The sequence below is a fragment of the Crocuta crocuta genome, unplaced genomic scaffold (genome assembly GCF_008692635.1).
Source record: "Crocuta crocuta isolate KB4526 unplaced genomic scaffold, BGI_CrCroc_1.0 scaffold32, whole genome shotgun sequence".
Classification (NCBI taxonomy): Eukaryota; Metazoa; Chordata; class Mammalia; order Carnivora; family Hyaenidae; genus Crocuta; species Crocuta crocuta.
The window spans coordinates 5368778-5396151 of NW_027529424.1; positions in this window are offsets into that span (position 1 = coordinate 5368778).

Below are 27374 nucleotides of genomic sequence, written 5' to 3' on the forward strand. Positions count from 1 at the left end.
TTTTTTTTATGTTTACTTATTTTTGAGACAGAGACAGAGTGTGACTGGGGGAGGGACAGTGGGGGGGAGGGACAGAGAGAACCCGAAGCGGGCTCCAGGCTCTGAGCTGTTAGCACTGAGCCTCACACTGGGCTTGAACCACAAACCATGAGATCATGACCTGAGCCGAAGGCAGATGCTCAACTAACTAAGCCACCTACATGCCCTGACATAGGTACACTATTAACACAGTAAAATAAGTATATATACAAAGATGAAAATCAGTATCTTGTTTAGAAGTATCCCCAATGACTCCAACAACACAAGAGGAATACCGAGTAATATCACTATTACATATCATTATTCTGTAAGTATAATCTGCGCAATGATATAGTAAATAATAATTAAGGCATAACAACTATAACAAATAAAACAGTAGATGAATGGATTCTTGAAAATAAAATACTTTATGAATTGGTCACAGGGTTCTATATAAATATAAATATATATATTATATATATATATTTCATATCAAGCTCACTAACTTTCCAGTTAAAATTTTTTATTCCTTTAATAATTTTTTTATGTTCTTGATTTTTCAGTTTCTTAAAGAGGAGTATTTAACAATCTGAAAACGATTGTCAATCTGATGGTTCCCATTGTATTTCTATGTTTTGCTTTAAAATTTCTCCTTATGCTGTAAAGTTTATACAAGAACACGGTCTTTCTGGAAGTGACTTCCTTTATGATTATGTGATTTTCTTTCTTTTGCATTAAGAATAAGTTCCAACTTAAATTTTCTGTTACTGGTAAAAATATGCCCCTCCCCACCTATCGTGGGTTTAATATTTTCTCTACCTTTTCTGCTTAATGACTGAATCTAGCTTTGTGTTAGCCATATGTCTTAAGCATTTATATTTGTGTGACTATTATTTTATCTGGATTCATTTCTAACATCTTATTTTATTTTCAAATTATGACTTCCACTTATTTTCTTATTTTTCTCTTTGTCCTATCTGTTGGATTGATAAAGTTTTATATTCCCAACTTTTGTCTTTATTGACTAAGAAGCCATATAATTCATTTGTCTTCTTTTAACAGTTATATATTACTTTTCAAATACATAGATAACTATAATTTTTTAAACAAATCTAAGATTTACTTGGTATTCCTGTCCCCTTCCAACATAAAAAGACTTTAGCAAGATTTAAATGTTCCTTGGCCCATACTGATATTGTTGTGTCTGAAGTTTTGTCTTTAATAGTTTTTAAGCACACATAAATTTGTAGTCTCTTATTTTTATAGTCAATATTTAAATTAACCTACATTAAAAAAATATTGTCAAGTTAGCTAACATACACTGCCGTCTTGGCTTCAGGAGTAGATTCCCGTGATTTATTACCTACATACAATTTCAGTGCTCAGCCCAGCAAGTGTTCTCCTCAGTGCCCATCACCTCCCTCCCTCATTCCAACCCCCCTACCCTCCTCAAACCTCAGTTCTCTGTATTTAAGAGTCTCTAATGGTTTGTTTCCCTCTCTGTAACTTATTTTCCTTCCCTCCCCCTATGGTCTTCTGTTAACTTTCTCAAATTCTATATATGGGTGAAATCATATATCTGTCTTTCTCTGACTTAATTTAGCTTAGCATGATACCCTCCGTTCCATCCATGTTGTTGCGAATAGCAAGATTTCCTTCTTTTTCATCACTGAGTATTCCATTTATATATATACACCACATCTTCTTTATCGATTTATCAGTTGATGGACATTTGGGCTCTTTCCATAACCCGGCTATTGTTGATAGTACTACTATATATAAACATAGGGGTACATGTCCCCCTATGAATCAGCACTCCTGTATCCTTTGGTAAATTCCTAGTAATGTCATCACTGGGTTGTAGGGCAGTACAATTTTCAATTTTTTGAAGAACCTCCACACTGTTTTCCAGAGTGGCTGAACCAGTTTGCATTCCCACCAATACTCCAAGAGTGTTCCCCTTTCTTAATAAACTTCTTCCTTATTGTTGATTCTGATGACTCATGTCTTCAACTTAACTCCTCTTTCTCATATAAATCTTTTCTTTTTATGTTTGCTTTTGAGAGAGAGAGAGATAAAATGTGAATGGGGTAGGGGCAGAGAGTGAGGGAGACACAGAATCTGAAGCACAGTCCAGGTTATGAGCTGTCAGCACAGAGCACAATGTGGGGCTTGAACCCACGAACTATGAAATCATGACCTGAATCAAAGTCGGATACTTAACCAACTGAGCCACCCAGATGCCCCTCTCAGGAAACTCTTAATAATGCTGTAGCTAAGGAATTGATATTTGACAAACTCTCTTATAAATTTTTAAAAATATTCATTATTGTATAACTTGGCTGAGTTTAAAATTTCTTTTTTCTTACTTTTTTTCAAAGAACTTATACCTACCTCTCCAAGGTTTTATGTCCTCTGTTGTTGCTGATAATTAAATCTCCTACTGCTTATCCAATTGCCATTTTTATTAGGTAACCCGAATTCTCTGGTTGCTTGCTTCCTTTCTTCCCTCCCTTCTTCCGTCTCTCTCTCTCTTTCTATCAATTCTTTTTTCTCAAGACTACTATTTTGCAGTTTCAATAAATATGTTTGGATTTTTCAGAATTTATCCTACTTGGTTTTTGGAATCCAGTTTTCTTTAATCCGAGGACTCTGGTGTTTGTTGTTGCTGTTGTTATTTTGTTTTTGTTCAATTCTGGAAAAATGCCAGATACATGCTTCTTAAATTTTGATTTCATTCCATCTTCTCCATTCTATTTGTATCAGTTAGGGTTCTCCAGAGAAGCAGAACCAACAACATATACCCAGAAAGAGAGGGTTTTTTTTTAAGAACTGACTCATGTAGTATCAGGGGCTGGAAAGTCATAGGTTTATAGGGCAAGGTGGCAGGCTGGAAATTCAGTAAGAGTTGAATGTTGCAGTCCTGAGTTAGAAATCCATAGAGTAGTCCAGCAGTCTGGAAACTCAAGTGGAATTTCTTTACTACTGTCTTGAGGAAGAATTCCTTCTTTTCAGGAAAACTTCTATTTTGGCTCTTAAGGGCTTCAACTGATTAGACAAGGCCCACTCATGTTATGGGGGTAATATGCTTTACTTAAAAATATCTGATTTTGATTCTTAATCACATTTACAAAATACCTTCACATTAGCATTTAAACTGGTGCTTGACAAATAACTGCACACTACAGCTTAGCCAGTTGATACAGAAAATTGACCATCACACTCCTTCTGCAAATCCAATAAAAATCTGCTACAATATCTCAATCTATTCTTGATAGAAATTGATTACTCTGTCATATTTCTGTTTTATTTATTTTTAAAAATTTTAATGTTTATTTATTTTGACAGAGAGAGATAGAGCATGATTGGGGGAGGGGCAGAAAAAGAGAGAGACACAGAATCTGAATCAGGCTCCAGGCTCTGAGCTGTCAGCACAGAACCCAATGTGGGGCTCGATCCCATGGACTGCGAGATCATGACCTGAGCCAAAGTTGGACACTTAACCGACTGAGCCACCCAGGTGCCCCTACTCTCTCATATTTCTAAAATCATTTTATTTCTGCTAGATTTTGGGAGAATCTTCCAATTCATGCATCTTTTGGCAAATATTTTATATTATCTAACATGTATTTTTTTTTAATTTCAAAGAATATGCTTTTCATTTTTCATACATGAAGTAGGTTTTTAAAAAACATCTTTCTGCTCTGATATCATTTCTGTTTCTGTTCCATAATCTTTGTTTAGTTTTAAAGAACAAAAACATTATTTTATATGTAATTATTTATTTTAAGGAATCATTTTATCATTTTGAGTATTAAAATCCTTTTTAATTGTAAAGGGTTTTGTTTTTAAATTTTGTAAATATTGAATCTGATATTTAAATATGTATCTATGTTCATTTTGTAGTGTTCTATTGTTTTCACACTTCTGAAATTTTAGCTTAAGAACTCATTTTAAACGGAATATTTACACATTATTCACAAAAATAGATGCTATTTTTGTCCCCCTTTCTTATCATCAGAATTCATCTGTCTTCTGGCCTATGTGGCCCAGAGTCTCCTATGAAGTTATGACCCCATACAGTGGCAGTAATCCCAGGCTCTCCTGTGTATTGTTAAGGACACCTGAACCCTTGGTCTCAAGCATAGGTCTCCACCTTGTTAGGGCACCTTGTATGAAATACTCAGGCTTGGTTCCCTGGCAAGAACCAAGCTCCTAGCTGGCTCTTCCTGTCATTTTTATAGCTCTCAGTTTTCTGCACTCTTTGCATACCCAGAAATGTCCATCTTGTTCATGAGGCCAGAGATATCCTACTGATTATCTCATTTAGATTGTATCTTTTATTGTTCTGTATGTGTATACTTTGGAAGAGGCAGCTGGCATTTTTAAGAAATATTTCTTGATGATTCATTAGTTTCACAAGAGTCTCTACCTCCCCAGATTCTCTAACCTGATAAACTGACTGCTTTAAGTTCCCTTGCCACAAATTCACAAGGTTTTCTCTTTATGGGTCCCTAGCACCGGTGTACCTTTCAGAAAAAATGCTATTATCGATAAAATAGTTATAAATGCCATACTAGATGGCAACAACTTTATAATTCCTTTAGAAAAAATACTCTTTAGGGGAAAAAAGAAAAGAACAAAGGAAAAAAAAAAAAGAAAGAAAAGGAAAAGAAGAAAACCCCCAATTCCTAAATGCAGCAATTTTGAAAACCATTCAGCTTGTTAAAATGGGATCATAGCAATGCTATTCATTTTCCAGACTTGTAACTTTTATTGTCATCATCCTCATTAAATAGCATATAATTGAGTGTTCCTTTGGTATTTGGCACTGTTCTAGGTGTTTTAGTATTTAGCTAAGGAATTAATGAACAGTGGAAGCAAATCAGTGCAAGAGGTTTTTATCTCTCTAACAAATAGCCAAAATACACCCAGAGCAGCTTTTCTGGAATTCAGATAGCCTGATACGATCCAAAATATTATTAACTCCTTCACCTCTGTGGTCATGATTGCAGCCCTATAGCAGTGCATGTTGTAATGTTCGTGATCATTTATTGAATAATTAATTCAGCAAATGCTTACTGAGCACCTAATTTGGGACAAGCATTTCACCAGATGGAGAGACAAATTAATCCATGTCAGTATCTCTGATAATGTATCTCTTTACAATTTCTCCTAATATAATGCCTGGCTTATGTTAAGTGCTCAGTGAATGTTTGTTGAAATTAATGAGTGAATCAATCAATAAATGACTGTAAATGCCTTTAGAAGAGACAAGCAATATAATTATAATATGTAGCTTTGTTCTTCTAATCCAATATGTTAACATTCTAAGTTTTTAGCACAAAGTCATCAAAGGGAACAAATTAATGTACCCATTTATTGTCCCATGTGGCCCAGCCTATTTACTGATCACCAAACTCACTATTTTTCTAGGACTTAGAAGGCAACCACACTCCCAGACTTCCCTAGCCCATAGGGAGGTCCAACCAAAGCAATATGAGCAGAAATAAGGCAACAGGAATAACTAATCTCACATACAAGTTCGGTATGTTCTTTTCTGGGAACCCTATGTTGAAGATGAAGCTACAGGGCAGACTGAGAAGGATCACGAGATCAGTACTCAGAGGTAAACCACTCAAGGAGAAAGGCTCACATGTTCTGTACTGTCCACTGGAAACAGAATTTCATTGGGCTAAGCAATTGAGGTTTTAGATTTGTTCTGTTATGGCTATTAGTGACACCCTTAACGAATCAACTCTTCTCTCAGGGACATGTTCACGTGACAGTGTAAAACTAAGCCATATAATCTCTTCATTACTGTATGTAGATATTATATCACTGCATAGTTTAGCAAATAAGGACTAATCCTTTATTTATTTATTTATTTATTTATTTTTCTTTTATACCCACTAAAGATTAAAATCCATAAAGATTTTGGAGAAAGGCACAAAAGAAAGAGAAGAGATTGATCATTTTATCAGGTTACATGGGTTGGTCATTTTGTGTTTTATTTCTTTTAAAAAAACCTAAAATGTAGCATAACTAATAGCCCTGCCATAGAGAAGATTGTGGTATTATAAAAATGATTGCCACCAAATCAAATCTGAGGGCATTTGAGTTCATCAAATTTCCATTCATCTCTATAGTCTGGTCACTGACTGAAAGGACATTCAGCAGCAGCGAAGTGCTTATAGGCATTAATCTGAGCACGATGTTTCTTGTCTGTCTGCTTTTGCTGAACTATTTCTTCTGTCTGAATTGACCTTGCCTGCTTCTCCACTAGGTTACTAACTCTTCATTCTGCCTCAGGCATCACCTTCTCAAAGGCTGCACCTCCAAGGTTGGACTAAGTGACTTCTGTATATTGGAATTATCTTTTTCTGCTCCTTTCACACATCAGTAGCCTCATCATCTCAGGGACTATGTCCTACTCATCATTCAATTCCTGATACCCAGCATTGTGCATATGACATATACCCAGGCCTTAGTGAAATCTATGCATGACCAAAAGAGTCACAGGATGGGAGGGCTTTCTTTTGGCTACAGAGGGATAAGAGAATACGAGTACGGAGGTATAACATGCCACCTACTTTGAAAAAGTAGGCTGTCTTTCCACACTATTGTGGAAAGGTTAAAAAAAAAAAAAAAGAAAAAAAAAAGTATCCCAGAATAAGCAGTGCTACAGTTAAAGGTGTGAAAAAGTTATATAAATATCTAGAGATTCTTGAGAAACATTATATAAAGCAGATAGCATGTATATGTATATTAGTGGGGACAGTGAAGTCTACAAAGGCATATTATGAACAGACTATGAAGGACCTTGAATTATTTGCCATGCTAGGCCACTTGGGCTTGATTTAATTAGAAGTAAAAGATCACTTAGTAAGATTTTAAGAGGAGAGTGGCATCTGTCATATCAACTAGGAATTACATAATGAGGGATTGCACTGTGGCATCAAGAATAAAAGTGGAAAGATAAGCATGTATGGGACAGATAACAAGGGGGTAGTAAATTTTAGTTTTTGGCAAAAAGGAGGGAGTCAAAGATGGAACCAAGTTTCCAAATCTGGATACCCAGGGAATAACCACTTCAATTTATCTCCTGGGAATACATTTGGCTGCATGTAACAGGAAACCTAATTTACAGCAGCTGACACAGCGAGCAGAGGGACTTCAGCGTTTTACAAGAGGTCTGAAGTGGAGTGGCAGGTGACACGGATTCAGTGGCTCAAGAACGAGACAGAAATAGACCTAAGTGATTCTCTTGGCCTGTCCTTCCTAGACACAAGTTGGAGGCTGAGGTGTTAGCAACATATCTGCATAGGAGAGAAAAATAAGGGAGGAGGGGGCATTCAGGAGTGGTAGCTGTCCTTTTGGCCAGAAAATCAAAAACTTTTACAAGAATTATGTACCCTGGCAGGTTTCAGCTATGTTTCATTGGTTAAAGCTGTGTTATTTGGACATATTGAGCTACGTGAGGAGACTAAGTAAGAAAGATGTTTAAATGTGTAGCTTTCAGAGTGTAAAGCATAAAAAAAGAAGAGAATAGAGAATAATAGTCTATAGTTAGATAGTCCAACGTGTCTACCAGAGTTAGCGATGTTAGTAAGGGGATTTGAGTTTGAAATATTTCCATGGGGTGGAAATAATTTAAACAGAATTGACTAAGAGATTTCCAAGGACTCTTACAGATTAGTTACAAATGCTGGCAGGATCTCCAGGTCTACACTACAATAACACTAGCTATTTTTCTGTAAACTATCCTGGGTGTTCTAATCAATCAGCTGGTAAGAGCATTCGTAGACAGAGGTGAATACAGCTGCACATCCAGGCTCTCTAAAACCTTCCTGTCCAGTAAAAATATAATGTGACCACAAGGGAAATTTTATATTTTGGTGGAGATTTATTTTAAAAAAAGCTAAAATAAGAAAATTAATTTTAATAATATATTTTATCATATCAACATACACCAAGTATAGTCATTTCAACATGTAAATATTTACAATATATTTTTCATTATTTTTTATATTTGGCTTTCAACATTTTTAATGTTTCTTTATTTCGAGAGAGAGAGAAAAAGAGAGAGAGTGGGAACATGAGCAGGGGAGGGGCAGAGAGAGGGAGAGAGAATCCTAAGTAGGCTCCATACTGTTGGTGTAGAACCAGACTCAGGACTTGATTTCACGAACTATGAGATCATGACTTGAGCCAAAATCAAGAGTCAGACACTTAACCAAACGAGTCCCCCAGGTGCCCCTCCTGTGTGTATTTTACACTTCTAGCATGTCTCAATTTGGACCAGCTACATTTCAAGGACTCATTAGCCACTTGTGGCTAGAGGCTACTGTATCAGATGCATAATCTTAATCATTGTAAAAAATCACTAGACATCTCAATCAAAACACCAGAAACTTATTTTATGGATATCAATAAACTGATTCTTACATTTATTTTGAGGCTCAAAAGACACAGAATAGCCAACACAATATTGAAAGAGAACACATTTGGAAGACTGATGCTACCTGATTTCAAGACTTACTATATAGCTACAATAATCAAGACAGTGTGGTATTGTTGAAAGAATAGACAAAAGTAGACCAAAGGACCAGAATATAGAATCTAGAAATAGAACACTATAAACTTAGGCAACTGATCATCAACAAAGGAACAAAGGCAATACAACGGAGCCAAGATGGCCTCATTAACAAATGGCTCTGAAGCAACTGGACAGTCATGTGCAAAAAATGAATCTACACAGAGGCCTTACATCTTTCACAAAAAATAATTCAGACTGGATGACAGACATAAAAGTAAAACACAAAAATATAAAACTCCCAGAAGGTAACAGAGAAAACCTACATGACATTGGGTATGGTGGTGCCTTTTTATACACAATACCAAACACAAGATGCATAAAAGAAATAATAGGTAAGCTGGGCTTCATTAAAATGAAAAAAAAGCCCCACTTTACAAAAGACAGTATCAAAAGGATGAGTAGAAAAGGCACCAACTGGCAGAAAGTATTTGCAAAATAAATGAAAACAAAAAACCCAAACCCAAAAACATCAAATAAAGGACTGCCATCTAAAATATACAGGGGTGCCTGGCTGGCTCAGTAGGTTAAACATCCAACTCTTGATATTGGCTCAGGTCACGATCTTGTGGTCATGGGATTCAGCCCCACTTCAAGTTCCACACTGAGCTTGGGATTCTCTCTTTCCCTTTCTCTCTGGCCCTCCCCCCTCCATGCTTGCATTCGTTTTTGCTCTCTCAAAATAAATATATAAACTTAAAAACATTGAAAATAAAATATGCAAAGAACTCTTAAAAATCAACAATAATTGGGGCACTTACATGGCTCTATTGGTTGAAAGTCCGATTCTTGATATTGGCTCAGGTCGTGATCCCTGGGTGGTGGGATGAAGTCCTGCATCAGGTTCCATACTGGGCATGGGGCCTGTTTGAGATTCTCTCTCTCCCTCGGTCTCTCTGTCTCTCTGTCTCTCTCTCCTTCTGTCCCCTCCCCAGCTCACTGTGTGTGCTCTCTCTCTTGCTAAAATTTTATATATATAATGTGTGTGTGTGTGTGTGTGTGTGTGTGTGTGTGTATCAACAATAGGAAAACACATAACCCAATTAAAAATTGGGTTAAAGACCTTAACAGAGACCTCATCAAAGAAGATACACAAATAGCAAATAAGCACACAAAAAAATGCACCCCAGCCTATGCCATCAAGGAAATGTAAGTTAAAACAACAATTAGGTGTCACTGTATATCTCTAAGAATGGTCAAAATTCACAACACTGAAAAAAATCAAATGTTGACAAGAATGTGGACCAAGAGGAACTCCCATTCATTGCTGGTGTGAATGCAAAATGGCGCTGCCATTTTGGAAGATAGTTTGGTGGTTTCTTAAAAAAATAAATATACTTTTACTATATAATCCATAAATGATGGTCCTTGGAATTTATCCAAATTCATAATTACCAAAGCCTGGAAGTGACCAAGATGTACTTTAGTAAGAGGGTAGATATAAAAATTATGTACGTCCAGGGGCACCTGGGTGCCTCAGTGGGTTAAGTGTACAACTCTTGATTTCGGCTCAGGTCATGATATCATGGCTTATGAGTTTGAGCCCTGAGTCAGCTCCGTGCTGATGAAGATTCTCTTGGGATGCTCTCTCTCTAGGTCTCTCTCTGTTACTTTCCCACTTGTGCTCTGTATCTCTGTCTCTCAAAATAAATAAACTCTAAAAAAATGTGTACATCCACACACTGGAATATTTTTTTAGCACTAAAAAGAAATGACCTATCAAGCTATGAAAAAGACATGGAACTTAAGCGCATATTAATAAGGGAACTCAGTCTGAAAAGGCTACATATTGGTATGATTCCAACTATATGACATTATGGAAAAGGCACAAGTAAAGGGACAATAAAATGATCAGATGGGAAACAGACAGGCAGACAGAGCAAAGAGGATTTTTAGGGCAGTGAAAATACTCCACGTGATTGTATAATGGTGGATATAAGTCAGTATACATTTATTCAAACCCAGAGAACACCAAGAGTGAACCCTGAGGTAGACTGTGGCCTTTGAGTGATTTATGTGTCAATTTAGATTCATCTTTGTTAAAAAATGTGCCCCTCTGGTGAGGGATGTTGATAACAGGAGAGGCTACGCATGTGTGGGGGCAGAGTGCGTATGGAAAATCTCTATGTCTTCCCCTCAGTTTTGTTGTAAACCTAAGAGTGTTGTAAAAAAAATAGTAACTTCCTAAAAAATCATAAAAGAACAAGAGAAACAATAGCAGAAGCCACTTTCCTTGTTGAAGCATTTCCATATGAACAATGGAGAATGGACTGAATCTTTTGTAAATAAATCCCATCTTAGCTTTTTTTATGCAATGATATCTCATAAAAACAGAAAGTCACGATGGCAAACATTTTCTGGATGTTTTAAAAACAGTTCCAAAATGATCCTGCTTTGGTCCGCTTGTTGGAGAGAGGAGAGCTGAACCCGGCTTTGGAGACTACCGTGGACACAGTCCAGGGCGTTGCAGGGCATGCAATGCTCCTTAACTGGCATCAGGGTTGATTGTCAATAGTATTCTCTTGGATTATCAGGCAAATTCATATATTTTAGGCTGATCATAAATACAAAAGGACCCTCACTGATATTAAGAAAAACACGATGAAACCAACTACTTGGTAGTTGTTATATTTTTCCTTTCTGTAAAGCATTAGATGGGGCTAAAGTAACGAATGTGGCTGCACCCTTAAGCGACAGGGCTCTGCCTAGGGCATTCATGGAGGCTTCAGAACCCCCTGTGACTGAGCACTAAGAGAGCACGGTCTGAGGGTGTTTGGCTGATCTCAGTATTCCCAGAGGTAAGTCATTATTCTGATGAGAATCGACTAGTCATGAGAGGAAATCTAGCCAGAGATCATCAAACATGTCCTCCTGGAATCCCACACTGCTCCTTTATTCTTCTAGAGAAATCTGACTTTTCTTTCAGAAGCCATCCCAAAATATCACCTCCTCTATGAAGCCCTCCCTGATTACCTCCAGAAAAAGTCTTTACTCTCTCTTCTCTCTCTTCTACCCCACCATAGCTAAAGTAAATAACTGTTATATCACATGGACTTTAATAAAATGTCCACTTACATATTCCTAATTAAATATGCAATTCCTAAGAACACAAATTTAAGACTAGCTTCCTTAGTTATTGTCTTTGATGACTATGTCTGATCATTTGTAGGCCCTCAATAAATATGAAAACTGGTATGAGTTTCCTACTTACTTCTACTTTCATAGCTTAAGTGAGGAACATAGAACTCTTCTTGGTAACATGGGGCAAAAAGACCTTTCCTACAACCCTTCCAAGTTGTGGTACAAACACAGTGAAATGTTTATTCACAACAGACATTATATAAAGCATTAATTCAAAAGTGACTCCGTCTTTAAAAAATACTAACTTATGCAAAATGTTGCTATATCATAAGAATGGTAGCAAACTCTCCTATACGGCTTACCGGGTGCCAGACACTATTCTCAGCAGCATCATATTTGAACTCACTTAATCCTTTTTTTAAACTGCTTTCAATATTTTATTTATTTCTGAGAGAAAGAGCGAGCGAGCAAGAGCGAGCGAGCAGGGTAGGGTTAGAGAGAGATACAGAATCTGAAACAGGCTCCAGGCTCTGAGCTACCTGTCAGCACAAGGCATGAAGCGGGGCTCAAACCCACAAACTGTGAGATCATGACCTGAGCCGAAGTCAGATGCTTAACAGACTTAGCCACCCAGGCGCCCTGAACTCACTTAATCCTTACTACAGCTTTGAGATAGTTTCTATTATTGTCATCTCCACTTTGTGATTTAGAAAACTGCATCACCAAGAGTTCAAGTCATCTGCCTCAGCAGAGAGAATTAGGTAGCAGAGTTAGAATCAAACTAGGCATCCAGTGTTCAGCACTAAGTGCTTACCTATCACAATGCACTGTCTTTTCATGGGGTGAACGGGATGGCAGGGAGGTGCCCATGTTTCCCAGCAGGAACGCTAGGGAAGCTGCCAGCCCTTCATTTTATCACCACTAAATGGGGCTCCTGAGGGACCATCCAGTACCATGGACGCTACATTTCCATCCCCAGAGGAGCATGCTTTATATAGACACAAAGAGGACAATTCAGATAAATATCAGAACAAAATGACTTGAAAACACCTATGAGAGAGAACTGATTGTCACAGGCTTCTGAGGTGGGTGTGGCCCCACCTCAACTCTGCGTAGGTCCCCAGCAGAGGTGAGTCAGTGTCTCTTCGAAGAATCCATCGATCCTGTCGGTGACACCAAGAAGCCTGAGTTGTGTTTGTGTTTCCGCAGCAAGTTGAATAGATTTTTAAATTGCGGTTTGTTTTGTGGAAAAAGATGTATAATCATAGAATACTAATGCTGGCAATGACCTTAGCTTCAAGTTGAACAGCTTTATCATAAAGAGGCCAGGCCTGGAGGGGCAATGTATCTTTTTATGCTCGTTTAGGCTTTTGTTTTTACAATGACAGCATGTGGTAGAAATTTACAGTATCTCTGGGATTCGCCATTTTGAAAACTTTGCAGCATGGAAATTAACTGCAACGATACTTCATGCACCCCCACTGAAAAGGCCATGTGGCATGTATTCAGTGACTTTGACAATTTTAGTTAAACAATTCTAGAGACTGGGAACAGATACAGGGGATCACAGGTCACGGATCCCAGTGAAGTGAATAGGGCCCAGAGTAGGAAGAGATACAGGGGAGATGTAGCTTCAGAGGGACTTATTTTTGCCCTGGATAGATTGCTATATTTCTATCTTTATGATTTTCCTTTGAGATAATGTGGGCTTGAGGGATAAAAATATCCTATGCTATATGTGAGAGACATGTTGTATTTTAGAAATCTCAAGTGATATAGGTTTGCCTGACAAATAAATGATATAAGGACTTCTAATTGGCACAAGAAAGCAGTCTTTCCCTTAAATCTTCTCCTCTGGCTTGAGCACATATGCTCAAAAGTAGTCACATGTGTCTTATGCCTTTCTCTGCCTTAGCAATTTTTGAGACTGAGTTTTCTGCTTGGCTGGTGCACAGTTCTCTGTTCCTTATCAACTTGGCAGCTAAGCCCAGATGCCTTCCCCTTAAAGCAAAACCAGAGCTGGTCTGCCCTCACCCCTCTCCTTGTGAAGGCTAATCAACTAAAGCTGATCAGGAGCTGCTTACAGTGACATCGGGGGCTTACGTCGTAATCACCGATAAAGCAAAGTAATAAAAATGGAGATGATTTTCTGCAGTACTAACAAAAAGAGAAGGGATTTCTAAACATTACGCCAAGTCTCTCCCCTGTGTCAAAGCTAAATGAGGCGGTGATCCAAAGGGGATTTCAAAAGTCGTCACTTGAGTTCATACTATTGGCTACTTAGCAATGGACAAAGATAGTCGTAGAATGGAAAGGTAAAATATTTACCTGGTTTTAGCTCACAGACAATACTTCTCTGAAGAGGAAACCTCCTAGAAAGAGATTGCCTTTATAATCCACAGGGAAGGAAATGAATGTTAGAAAAAGAGCATTTAGACATGATGTTTTTCAAAATCGAACCACGTTTCATCTCAGAGTCATGAACAAGTTCCCACCAACATTGCCACACACGCAACACAATGCAGAGGTTGCCTTCTAGTACTCAAAAAGCATACATATTAGTACCATGTGACCTTAGAGATTATTTTATTCAATATACTATAGTTCATACTGTCAAAGTAACTTGCTCAAGGTCATAATTTAGGTAATGGCAGAAATAAGAAGAGGCTCATCTCATTACTTCAGTCCTTCACATGAGCACCAGTACGATTCTGCCTCTCAGTCAAATTGAGAATCCAAAGGCAAAATATAGTTTTTTTCAAACAAATTATCATTTGTGCATAAACTATATACTTTATGCCATTTTAGAAGCAGGATGTGAGAAGTGTCCTCTCCAGATAACCTTGAAAACTTTGTCTAGGGTCTCAAAATCACTGGGACTTGCCTTTAGAGCATTTTTATTTTTTCTGACTCTCTCAGAGACACAAAGAAATATTTTTAATTCCCTAAGGTGAATGATAGAAACCCCAGATATTGACATTTCTAACACTGCCCAGTGCATGTCAAAAGCACACACCATAGAGGCATGCAGAGTTCATCATTTCAACAACAACAACAAAATTGCCATAAATCAGTAGAACTAAACGGCAATTTACTCAGTAGGACCTTTACCTCACACAGAATGTGTACTTTGATTGGCCAGAACATGGTGCCTGTGGAACAATTCCCACGCATGGAGAATCAGACTTAGAATCGATGTGGTCTTTTGTATTTTCAAAGTCACTCACAATCACACATTATTTAGATCCAGGCTGAGCGTGGGAGCTAACACCCCATGCCGAGCACTCTCTGGGGAAGAACGGACGGGGCAACAGTGCGCGCCTGAGTCCTGGAGGTCCTGACGTGGCAGCGCTTGCCACACCCCGGATTCCACAGGAGGTTTCTCCCACCCCAGGCTAATTAATCGATTAATTTATTTATTCCTCTAAAACAATCTGAACTCTGATACGTGACAACCACTATTCTTGATGCCGGAAATTCAGTGGTGAAAGTAAAATAAATAAGGTCACGGGCCAGGTCTTTGACTGCATAATGCTTATGTTCTAGATGGGAAGGGCAATTAAACACCTAATGAGATCATTTTGTATTTTATTTTATTTTTAAATGTTTCTTTATTTTTGAGAGAGAGAGAGAGAGACAGAGCGTGAGTTGGGGAGGGGCAAAGAAGGAGAGAGAGAGACAGAATCTGAAACAGGCTCCAGGTTCTGAGATAGCACAGAGCCCGACATGAGTCTCAAACTCAGGAACAGTGAGATCATGACCTAGGCCAAAGTTGGATGCTTAACCAACTTAGCCATCCAGGCGTCCCTAAATGAGATCATTTTGAATATTTATTTTGAGAGAGCGAGAGCCAGAGAGTGAGAGAGAGCGCGCGCGACCGCATGAGTGGAGAAGGGGCAGAGAGAGAGGGAGAAAGAGAATCCCAAGCTGGCTCTGCACTGACGGCATTGTGAGTTCCCCCAATGCAGGACTTGAACTCACGAATGGTGAGATCATGACCTGAGTAGAGAACAAAAGTTGGATGCTTAACCAACTGAGCCACCAGGTACTCCAAGGTCATTTTAGACAGTGAAAAGGGATGGAAATAAGAATCTGAGTAATGAGGTAGAGTGTAACCGATGGAAAAGGCTGAGGGCAGTCATTTTCCTTTAGACAGTGTAGCTGAGGAAAGCCACTTTGAGATGACATTTAAGGTAGAACAGGTGTGACGAGAAAGCCAGCAAGAGGAAGACCTAGGGAAGAGAGTCTCCAGTAGATGTCTTAAGAAGAGAAGGAGCTTGGGAGGAAGAAGGTGGCCACTGTGGCTGGTGCAGAAACAGAGGCTATAGTAAATGTTCACTGGTTTTCCACAGTCTTTTACACAAAGGCTAGATAATTTCTCACCTGAGACATTCTGGTGGGAATGTCTTCCCACATGGAAATTAAGAACCTGAATTTTGTGCTTCTGCAGTGTTCCTGTGGCAATGCCAAATAAGGAAGTAAAGATCATGAGCATATATCCCAGGTCATACCAATTGGCCATGCCTTGCATTTGGAGCTAGAAATGTAGGACAAGATCTAGTAGTGACAAGGGTACCAGCAGAGGCCTTGAAGGTCTAAGATAGTACCCACAGAGGAAGCTCTAATACCTGTGCTCATGAGAGGCCACAGCTATGTCTCATGAGAATGGACCTGGATATTTCTGTCAACAAGATTCCCTCTGCTCTTCCCGGTTTCCACTGCCTAGTTCTGTATAGTTCTCAGTAAATCTGGGAAAATCTTAATAGCCTTCCACAAGCTTTATTTTAGGCTTGAATCATTGAGTTGGTTTGATTACTAGCAACTAAAACCCTCTTCAGATTGACATAGCAATTGGCTCCAGGAGTGGATGCCCAAAACAAACCATCATGGAGGACAGAGGGCTAGAAGTGGTTTTCTGCTTTGGTTAGAGTAGAAGAAGGCAATAAAAGTCTACTAGCATTAGGGAATCTGTCCTTAGTACTTCATGGGTGGCAGCGTGAAGAAACTGATTTAATTATCACCTGTAGTCGTCTGAAATGAAGTGCCATCAAAGGCAGAACTTTGGGGGACTAAAGTGGATCCTTCTAGGAAGGAATGGCTAAGTTCTAGGACTATGGATATGAGTGGAGGTTTCTAACAATGCCAGGAAGCTAATGAAAAAGGATCACAAATCTGAAGTTCCCACATTTTCCAAACAAGTTGTAAGTGGATTCTTATGACTTTTTTAAATGACTGTGTTAAGAAGAATCATTTCTTGCCATGGGGAGGCTGAGATATCTTTGTTCTTGTTGCACCAGAAAGTGCCTCTAATGGGCTATATGATGATAAGCTCACTTAAATTTACTGTCTCACTGGGGGACCTGGGTGGCTCAGTCAGTTAAGCATCCAACTTTTGGTTTTGGCTCAGGTCATGATCTCATGGTTTGTGAGTTCAAGGCCCACATGGTGCTCTGTGCTGACAGTGTGGAGCCTGCTTGGGATTCTCTCTCTCCCTCTCTCTGTCCCTCCCCAACTTGCTCTCTCTCTCAAAAATAGATTAAAAAAAAATTAAATCTACTATCTCACAAGGTTTCCTATGGGAATTTGAGGGCATTTACAAGAAAGTATATATGACCCTGAGTATTGGAATGGTATCTTAAGGAAAACTTGGGGAGATTCAGTGTTCTCTGAACTATTCCTGTCCCCAACCCTGGCAGCACTTAAACACTTATTAATTCTCTTTGTGACATGAGCAGCCCCCTTTCTCTTATGTGGAGTGATTTACTGATTCTTCTAAAGACCTAGGAATGACCTTATTCATGGTCACCAGCAAGGGGAAGCCAAACTCAGGCCCTAGTAGCAACCAACTCTCATTGTTTCAAGACTCTTAATTAGAACCAACTCCCAGTGTCCCCCCAGGATTGGTGCAAATGTACACTTCACCTTGGGAGGAGAAAGCTCACAACTCCTCCAAACTATTAAAATATTTTATTTTATTTATTTTTTATTATTTCTCAGCAATATATGCGAAAATAGACTCAAGCCAAGAGGGTAGGATATCATTTTGGACCGAGTTGTACTGACCAGTTGATTCAGTTGAACTGAATATGTTGGATCAACATATTCATTGATCAGGGATTTTTGACTGAATGTGCTAATTGGAATAAACACAGATGATTCTACATTTTCACAGGATTAGTTGATCGAATCCTAGGTGTAATAGGGACTATGTTTCTGAAGTGTTCTTAAAACTCAGCACCAGATTCCCTGCCCAACTGAAGAATAATGCTAGAAAGGAAGAAAAAGGTACAGATGGAGGTAAGTGTCACCAATCTAGATAGGTGGCCTACTGATAGTTACCCCTAGGAAAATACAGTTTTAGGTCTGTTAGTCAGGTATGTATGCTTATATTGAACCCCAGACTCAGAAAACTATTTCACAGAATCACAAGAGTGCTGGATCAGGAAAGATCTCCACAAATTTCCCTCCAAGTACCCTTCTTCCCTAGGCCAGGAGTTCTATAACTCTACTCATTTTCATTATGGTGCCCACAATCTAGCTACATAAACTAACTTTAACATATATATATATATATATTTTCTCATTCCTAATGCTTCAGAGGCTTATGAAAACTTTTCTTTACCTACTATAGAGCTCTTGATCAACCACTGACCTACCAAGGGCAGGCTGGTGGGGTCAGAAGATGCTTTAAGAAAATTAAGAACTGTAATAATACTGACTGAAAGTTTGTCTGATTTTTATTACCATTCATCAATTATTCTAAACAAAATCAGTGATAAAATATTCCTTTCTGACAAGATCCTTTCTTGATTTAAGTTTGAAACCATTAAATTTTAACCATATATTAGCTTTAAAATTAAATATTTTTACCTATCCTTTAATAAGCACTGCATTTTTATCTGGAAAGTAATTCTGAGCACCCCTATAAATAGTCAGCTTTGACATATGCAGACTCCTCTATATACATTTGATTCAACAGCCAATTTATAAATGTTTGAAATTGTTCAAGTTTGTTTCAAACACAATTTGTATCCCCAGTCCTGCTGTATTCTATATCCTGGTGTTTAAACCATAGATTCAAACAAGCATGATGCCACAGTGACTGCAAAAGCAAAGAGCCCAACGTCAGTGTCTCGGATTCTGTCTGTACAACGGAGTTTTCATTTGTGCTTCGTGTTTGCAAGAATGAAGCAGAATGCCAACTCTGAGATGTAGTACTTTTGTGTACTCTCAATTTCAGATCATGCATGAAATATTTTGCTGAATTTCAATAATACCTTTAAAACACAAATTTATTATTTCTTTTGATTTATTTTATAGATTAAAGGACAAGCAAAAAACAACTGTTATCCTGATTATTACCTGGTTATTATGGGAAATAATTTTATCATACAGAGGAGGGGTTATTAGCACAAAAACTCACTCTGGATACCAAATACCTATTAGTCCTAATCATATCTCCTTAGAGAAAACTAAGGTAGGAAACTGAGGCAGACTTCATTTTTAAGCCCCGAACCTGAAGAAAGGTTCAGGTACAAACCTTCTAATAACCGCTGTGGCTGGCCTTTCTTGCTGCATCCCATTTTTCGACCAAGCCTGCAAGACCATCTTGTCAGTTATCCCCTTGTTGACTTAGGGGACCTGCTTTTTGGCTCTCATCTGTAACCTGTGTTTTGTAGAGTTCCAAAAGCCCCTGATTAATCCTCTCTTTGTACAGAAATAACCACGCATTTGTAGAGTCAAGTACAGTCAGCCCCTGCAGTCAAAATACCCATGGCTAATTTAAAGCCTCTTACCCAAACTATAATAGTTTAAAGCCAACTTCACAACTATAAGAACCTGGCCAGATCAAGTACCACACCCTCATCAAAGGACCCTGCCCAAAGAACCAAAGAACGAGGAAGGCCTGGCATCAGAGAAGTGGGGTCCACCAAAACTGTAGCCCATCTCTATTTTCTAAACCCAAATTCCATTGTCTTAAAAAATGTCTCAGTGGAGACACTATGCTATAGGTCTTCTGGAATATGATGGAAAAATAATCAAAGCAACAACAAAGAAAGGATTGCAAGAATGGATTTATCATGGCCTATACTTGAGACCAAATCATGGAACCTGAGAAAACCCAAAAGATTGAATCACTCTGTAGTCTTGATAAATGCTTGTGGGAATTGAGGGTAGTGAGTGAGCCACCTCTTTGAGAAGTACATTATGACTGTATTTGGTAGCTCAGAGCTACTGCTGAGCGGAAGAGCTTGCTGGCAAAAAGGGCTCCCTGACTTTCAGAGGAGACTGTAAAATCTTGAGGTTGTGGGAGGCTGAAAACTGGCCCCACTCCAGCAGAATCAAGGGGTGGGAGTGACAATGGGAGCCAGGAGGCCAGAACTTCCCCACCTGTGAATGCCTGCTCTTGGGCTCACAGGATCAGAGAGATACATAACCTCACTAACGTTGTTCTACAAGATTTATGTAATGCAAAAATTCTACATTGGCCAAAGAGAAGCCTTGTTTAAGAGACCTCGTTGGAGTCAAACCTCTTCACTTAATTCTCTGACGTAAGACATTTTATAAACCCAGTATCAAAGAGGAGGGAGTGGCAACTTTGAGTAAGTACTCTGTAACACTGAGTAACATCCAGGATACCTGGTACTGGGATGAGGGAAATAGCCCAGAAGAGTATGTCTTTCAGGTCAGTTCAGGTCAGTCTTTGCTGCCACATGAGCTACTAAAACTTAATTTTCAGTTTTGTTTTGTTTTTTTTTTTTGTTTTTTTTGGTTTTTTTTTTCAATTTCATGATTACAGACAAAAACTCTCTTCCTATGTACTCAGTTATTAGGTTATTTTTTCTCATCCTGTTAAAAGGCATTACCTCTCGCCTATGCCTTAAATACTGTCATTTTCCAGCATTAAATTCTAAATCCACTTCTCTTCTAAATCAATGCACTCCCTTTGGGTATCTTTACTCATTCCTTTGGATTCAATTTTTCTTTTTTTTTAATTTAAAATTTGTTAAATATTTTATTTAGTTTTGAGAGAGAGAGAGAGAGAGAGAGAGAGAGAGAGAGAGCGAGCAGGGGAGGGTCAGGGAGGGAGACACAGATTCCGAAGATAGGCTTCAGACTCTGGGCTAGCTGTCAGCACAGAGCCCAATGTGGGACTTGAACCCATGGACTGTGAGATCATGACCTGAGCCGAGGTTGGATGCTTAACCGACTGAGCCACCTAGGCACCCCTGGATTCAATTTCTATCTGACTTTCATGAATTCCAAGTCTGTAGCTCCCATTCAAGTATATCCCAGGAACACTGGGTTCCATACACCTGATGGAATTCCATTTAACTTCACTACAGACAGATCAACCTCATCATATTCAAATGAAACCTATAATCTTCCACTCCAAACCTTCCTTATCTCAGTAAACAGTATGCATATTCACACCAGAACACTCCCTTCAGCCAGAATACAGAAAAGCATGGCTGCCTGTTCTGAATCAGGAAGCCCAGAGGTCCAGCGCCTGCTCTGCCTATAAATTTCAGCATGAGATCTTGTGCAAGTCATTAACATTCTTTAGCCTAAACTCGATCACTTATAAAATGGGATATTTTTAATTGGAAAGCCTAGGCTTCAGACCCAGCATTACCGCTTACTATGTGACTTTGACTGTGAAGGGGTCACAGATTGTGACTGACAATTCAGAGCTGATGGCTATTCCGGCCGGAAGGGCAGAAGCCTTGGGTCTCAACTTGCTCAGTCCCACAGTGGAGCTTTGTTTGGACCCGGTTTAATTCAGCACCAGTGCCCTGGAAAATGATCAGAGGCAGTTTTGAAAGTTAAATGTGCAAGGGAGAGCTTCCTGGGCAGGATAACCCCTTCATCTACTCCTTTCCTCCTCTGAAAGGCTTTCAAAGAGTATAGCAATTCCTTTTTTTTTTTTTTAAACTTAGTTTTTCTTTTCAGCTCCAGCACGTCTAACTCTTGTCTCATTATAATTTCACATATTTCCATGAAAGAAACCTGACAGCTACAGAACATTTGAGGGAGGAATGAAAGGAGGGTGGGCATGTGGGGGAGTGAGGAAGCAGAAAGAGGAAAGGAAAAGAGATGCGCCTGTGGCTGAGAGTCCTCAGCGGGCTCTTTTGGGTGACGCTTTCAGAGAGGCCTGCATCTCAGCCATATGGCAGCACAGTCTCCTGGCATTATTTTCAGAAGGCATCCAGAGCATTAATAGAAAATGGGATGAAATCATCTCAGCTTAAATAGCAGAGAAGTAGCCCAATTTCACCCTGACTCAACTAAATGCTTGGTTCCTTTACAGGGAGCTTTAACTGGTGCTGAACGTCTGTATCTCCACCTGTGTCCACTGCAATCCATGATGCACGTTCTTGCAAGAGGCACCAAGTTCTTGCTAATGCATTCATTCACTTATTTCTTATCTCATTCCAAAGAGTAAATTGAAAGGGGCTATAAACTGTGTATCCACGTCTCCCCCACCCTAATTCAGTTCATAGGTTGAAACCTAAACCCCAAGGTGATGGCGTTTGGAGGTCAGGTCTTTGGGGTATGATGAGGTCACAAGAGTGTAGGCCTCACAAATGGGACTAATGTCCTTATAAGAAGAGTCCAGAGAGCTACATCTCTCACCATTTTCATAGTGTGAGGATATAATAAGACATTAGCAGTCTGTGACCAGAAAAGGTCTCTTGCCAGAAACTGACCATGTTGGGACCTTGCTCTCCAACGCCCAGTGTACACAAGTGTGAGAGATAAAGCTTTGTTGTTTACAGGCCATCGGGTCTTGGGCACTTTGTTATAGCAGCCTGAACTGACAAAGACAAAGGGATACACATTTCACGGCATATTACATAATGTATCCTCTCAAATAAAGAGTTTTTGGTATGGCAGTTTCATCAAACCATCTGAAAAAAAATTAGTTGTTTTTCTACAGGAATAGAGAACATAGGAGAAGGAAGATTCAATCCTGATAATATATTCCACGGCTTCAACAAGCTTATAGTTTTCATGTTCTCTGTGATCTTATCTACTTTTCAGTCTGGTGCAGTATGTGATATTGATAGATTAGTCATTTTGCAGGCTTAGTATGTTGTGAATTAAACCCAACCCACTTTGATCATCATAAATGACATGGAAAATGAAGTGCAATCTTGAAATAAAAAGTGTTGCTTACTGATTTATCACATTTGAGGAATGGATTAAAAGTATGATCTAGATGATTTTTCTTTCTGTTACTACTACTAATGCAGCATAATACAAGTTTCCACTATGTTTAAAGTAAAGTAGCAAGAAACATGTGCACACAAATGCACACGCATGTGCAGAAAGAAATTTTGTGCATTTGTGGATAAAGGCATTTACTCGTGACTCATGGTTTCTCTGTTACTTTTACTAGCTTCCATAAAGTTACCTAAACTCTCTTGAAGGAACAATATATTTCCTTTCATAACTTTTATTTTCTTAGAATTGTTGAACTTTTTTTTTTTTTTTGATATATTTTTGAGTAGGAAGAATATGGGGTTTGACCATTACTACAAACAGGAAGCTGCTATAGTCCTCAGGAGAAGTAGAAAATAGGGTATGAAGATGCAATTGATGGCTCACCTAGATCTGAAAGATTTAATGGACAGAATTTGATTCTTTCATACTTTTTTGTAATTCTTTCCAAAGGAAAAGTCTATGCAGGTTCAGGTTTATAATATTTCAAATCAGTCATTTTTTTTTTTTTTTCTTCCTACGTTGTCTTTGTGAGTCTTATCTGTAGTCTTGTCTCTTTGGTTCTTTTAAGAATCATAATTGGTGTGATTATCACTGCTATGAGAGTAATTAGCCATAGCTTTTTGACACTCTAAATTGGGAATACAGAATCTTCAAGCAGCGGGGACTGAACAGCTAAACCTTCCCACTTTGAAACTGAAATAGGCACTGCCAATTGGATTCAGGTGCAATGATTCTGGGGCTTTTGCAGTTTTTATTTAATAAGGTAGAGAAAAGAAATAAAGCAGTTCACATTTCCATATGAGAAACTGAACAGAAATCTCCCTTAATGGGCTAATTGCCTGTTATGACCAATAAATAAAAAGAAGTGAGAGATCAGTATATTGAGAACCAGATTTTTCCTCATTGACTTGTCCCATTGCCTCAGAAAATGTCTGCAGTGTTTTAAAAATTCAGACAAGAAAGCTATAATCGTGATAGCAGACTTAAACATTCATATTACCCATTCTCCCTTCTACCATTAGGATGTTCTAATATTTGAATGAAATGGGAGTTTTGTTCTGAGTGTAGATAAGTTGAGGAGGCTCTGAAATACCTAGAGGGGATGGCACATTCATTTACATAATCATAGGGTTATATTTTATGTTTATTTTGATAATCTAGTATAGTCCATTTTACTTTTCCTAACATTTATATAGCTCCTTTATCTGAATCCAAAAATGATTCAGGAACACTGCAAAAGTAATCAAACAATGAAGCAAATAGAAAGAGGAAAGTAGAATTTATCTGAAACTCTTCTTTCCAGAGAGTACTGAAATTTACACGATGGTTAATATTCTTCCCTATAAATGCGTTCATACTATGCTATACATGATTTATAAACCATTTTTGCTTTCAATAATGGTGACTAATAGATACTGTATAGCCAGTAAAAACAGCATGTTTCTTCCATTATAATAATATGACATAATTTATTTAGCCAATTTTCTATTGATAGATACTTAATGTTTGGCCTCATAAACAATACTTGAGAGAACACATTCAGAACACACTCTTTGGGGAATTTTCTATTTATTTTCCTCTGGTGTGATCATAGACTTATAGGGCTACCCGGTAGTTTTTAGATCTAATCCAACAAAAGTTCAAGGGTATAAAGTATTTGCCTAAGGATATGAACTTAGTGACAGAACCTAAACAATCTATTTACTGACGGCATAAGGTGAGCAAAGAGTCATGACAAGTGATGTGGTGAGCAAAAATGCATATTTCAAGGCAAGCGCACCAGATGTGTCATTCGGAACCTATCAGAGTTACAGCATGTAAACAGTGAGCTATGTAAAAGGTGCTTAATAATTATGTAGTTATTATGTTTAAAAAAGCTCACTCGATAAGAGAACTTTTACAACAACATCTAACTCCTGCTGAGTCTCTCATTATGTCCATCCAACTATTAATTATGAGTTTAAGAATCAAAGCTCTACATGGCATACCTTGTATAAAATCCTTTATCTTTGCAACTCCTGCTGAACCTAAAACAATGCTGGAGACAAAATTGCCATGCCTTGTTGGGAGAATAATGAGTAAAGAGTTCAGATACCATCCCATTGAGAATTTGAAGCTGTTAATCTTATTGAATAGATTATTTATAAATTAGAGCTAGTGTGCCTTTAGAAGTTATTAAGTATGATGCTTTACAGGGTAAACAATGGAAGCAATCTTGGATGTGGCAAATGACTACAGGGCTGGTGAGAAAAGGCCAGCTCAGACAGACAGTGTAAAAAACAGCTGGAAGGAAGGACCAGAGCTTTGTTCCAGTGCATCAGGGCTCACCCGGGAGTTAAGAAGGAAGAGTTTGAAACAATGCTACAGTGATGATGGTAGGGATCAAAAAGTGTGACCCTGAAGGGGAAGGTGCTTAGGTAAACATAGATTATTTCATTTTAGATTTGTGGAATATTATTCCATTCTTGCTTGGGAACTCTAATTCAACCAATTTACTGAACAAAGGATGCCCTTGCCTAGGTTGATGAACCTAGGCCACCAGGAGAGTCTTTCACGAGTATAGGAAGGAAATCCTATTTTCTGTAATTTTAAGACTTTAGAGACCATCAAAAATATACAAAAGCACTTAGTCATATAAATAAATACATATTTAGACTAATGGCTGTTAAATAAATATTATCAATCTATGTGTTTGATAATGTATCTCGTTTTAATGATGATAGGTTGTTAATCACCAATCTAAAGTTTATTTTTGGATTTATATGTGCTATTACATAAAATATCTTTAGAATTCTACCTAGCATATTAAGAGCTCAATAAATTATAACTATGTATAGATTCACTCAGTAAATAAGTATTGAACATTTATAAGTGAGCCCATATAATAAGTACCCAGTATATTGTAGCTACTTATAAACTAAGCATTCTCCTGTAAAAAAAATATTTTCTTTCTTTTTCCTTCTCCTCCTTCCTCCCTCTGAACAGTTTACCTTCTGGGGTTTGCATCTTCTTCCCTACCTGGCTGTACCGCTCTTCCCCAGACATCTGTAGAACTACCCCTACCCCATCTTCAAGTCTACTTAACTGTCACTGTCATGGAGACCGATTCTCTAACCACCTACAAATACACCAATCCTCTCTTCCACTAGCACCCAGCACTCTGATTCTTCTAGTTTGTTCTAGATTTCAGTGTCATAACATTTTCACCACCCGACTTATTGCATACATTTTTACTTATTTATTTTGTTTATGCCCCCTCCTACCCCTTCCCACCTACAGAGCATGGGCTTTGTCTCTTGTAGTCAATGGTGTTTGCCTGGCACTCAACATCCAAACACTCAATAATTACCTGTTGAATTAATGAATAAAGGAGAAGAAAAAGAATGACAACCATCTATTAACTGTTGTGATTTGTCAGGCAGCAATGCTAAGCACTTTGTATACCTGTTCACTAATACTCAGAATAACCCTATGATAAATATTTTATTGCAGCCACCTTAAATTTTGGACAAATGACAGTTACAACTCCCTAAAACATGGGGAGAGTTACTCTTTGTCTCTGGTGAGGAGGCTGGAATAAATTCCCATAGAGAATGAGTTCTTAGTAAAAATCCAAACCCTGAGACTCCACAATTTGCATCGGTTTGATTTCAATGCAAAGAGATCTGTGCCACAGTCCCTTGGGATGTGTTTATACTGGAGCCCACACAGGCTCCCCTAATGTGATTTGGCTTGAATTATGTACTTGTTAGTCAAATGGAACTTCTACATTTCATCTGGTGCTTGGCCATATAAATAGCCCTGTCTTTACTGGACATAAGATTGTGTATTAGTCTGACTGCCCTTTTAAATTAAACATTACAAAATCAATGAGGTATCATTAAAGGTACACTTCCTGAATGGAAAAAAAAAAAAAAAAAACAACAACAACTAAGCAAAAGCTTTAGGTTTTTTGTGGGTAGCAGGTTGGGAAAGGGGGCTTGATGTTTGGAGCTACTGGATTGCATAGGCTGTGTTTTTATTTCTCCCTATACTGTTTTGACATATTGATGAATCACCCCAGAATGGCAAACAGTGGGTCTAATATGAATATCCTAGCTTTCCCTATTGCTATAAAAACATCCATTAAAATATGTCAAAAGCTATCAATGATAGGGGAAGTTAAGCAAAAGTGGGAGGGCAAAAGAAGGGGAAAAAAACGGAAAACTAAAATCTGTTTTATAACTGAAATCAGGATAAATGATAGGCATAGGACTCTTCTTTTGTAAATTACATGCATACTGAATTAGAGTCTCTTTGTCCGTGTGAGAATGACAGAGGCCATCTCTTCCTCTGCAGGGTTTGGATATTTGACTTTATAACGCTGGAAGAAAGATCTCTGGTCAAAACAATTATTTATGCAAATCCACTCTAATGAAAGGACCCTCACGGTATATCCTATGTCACCCAA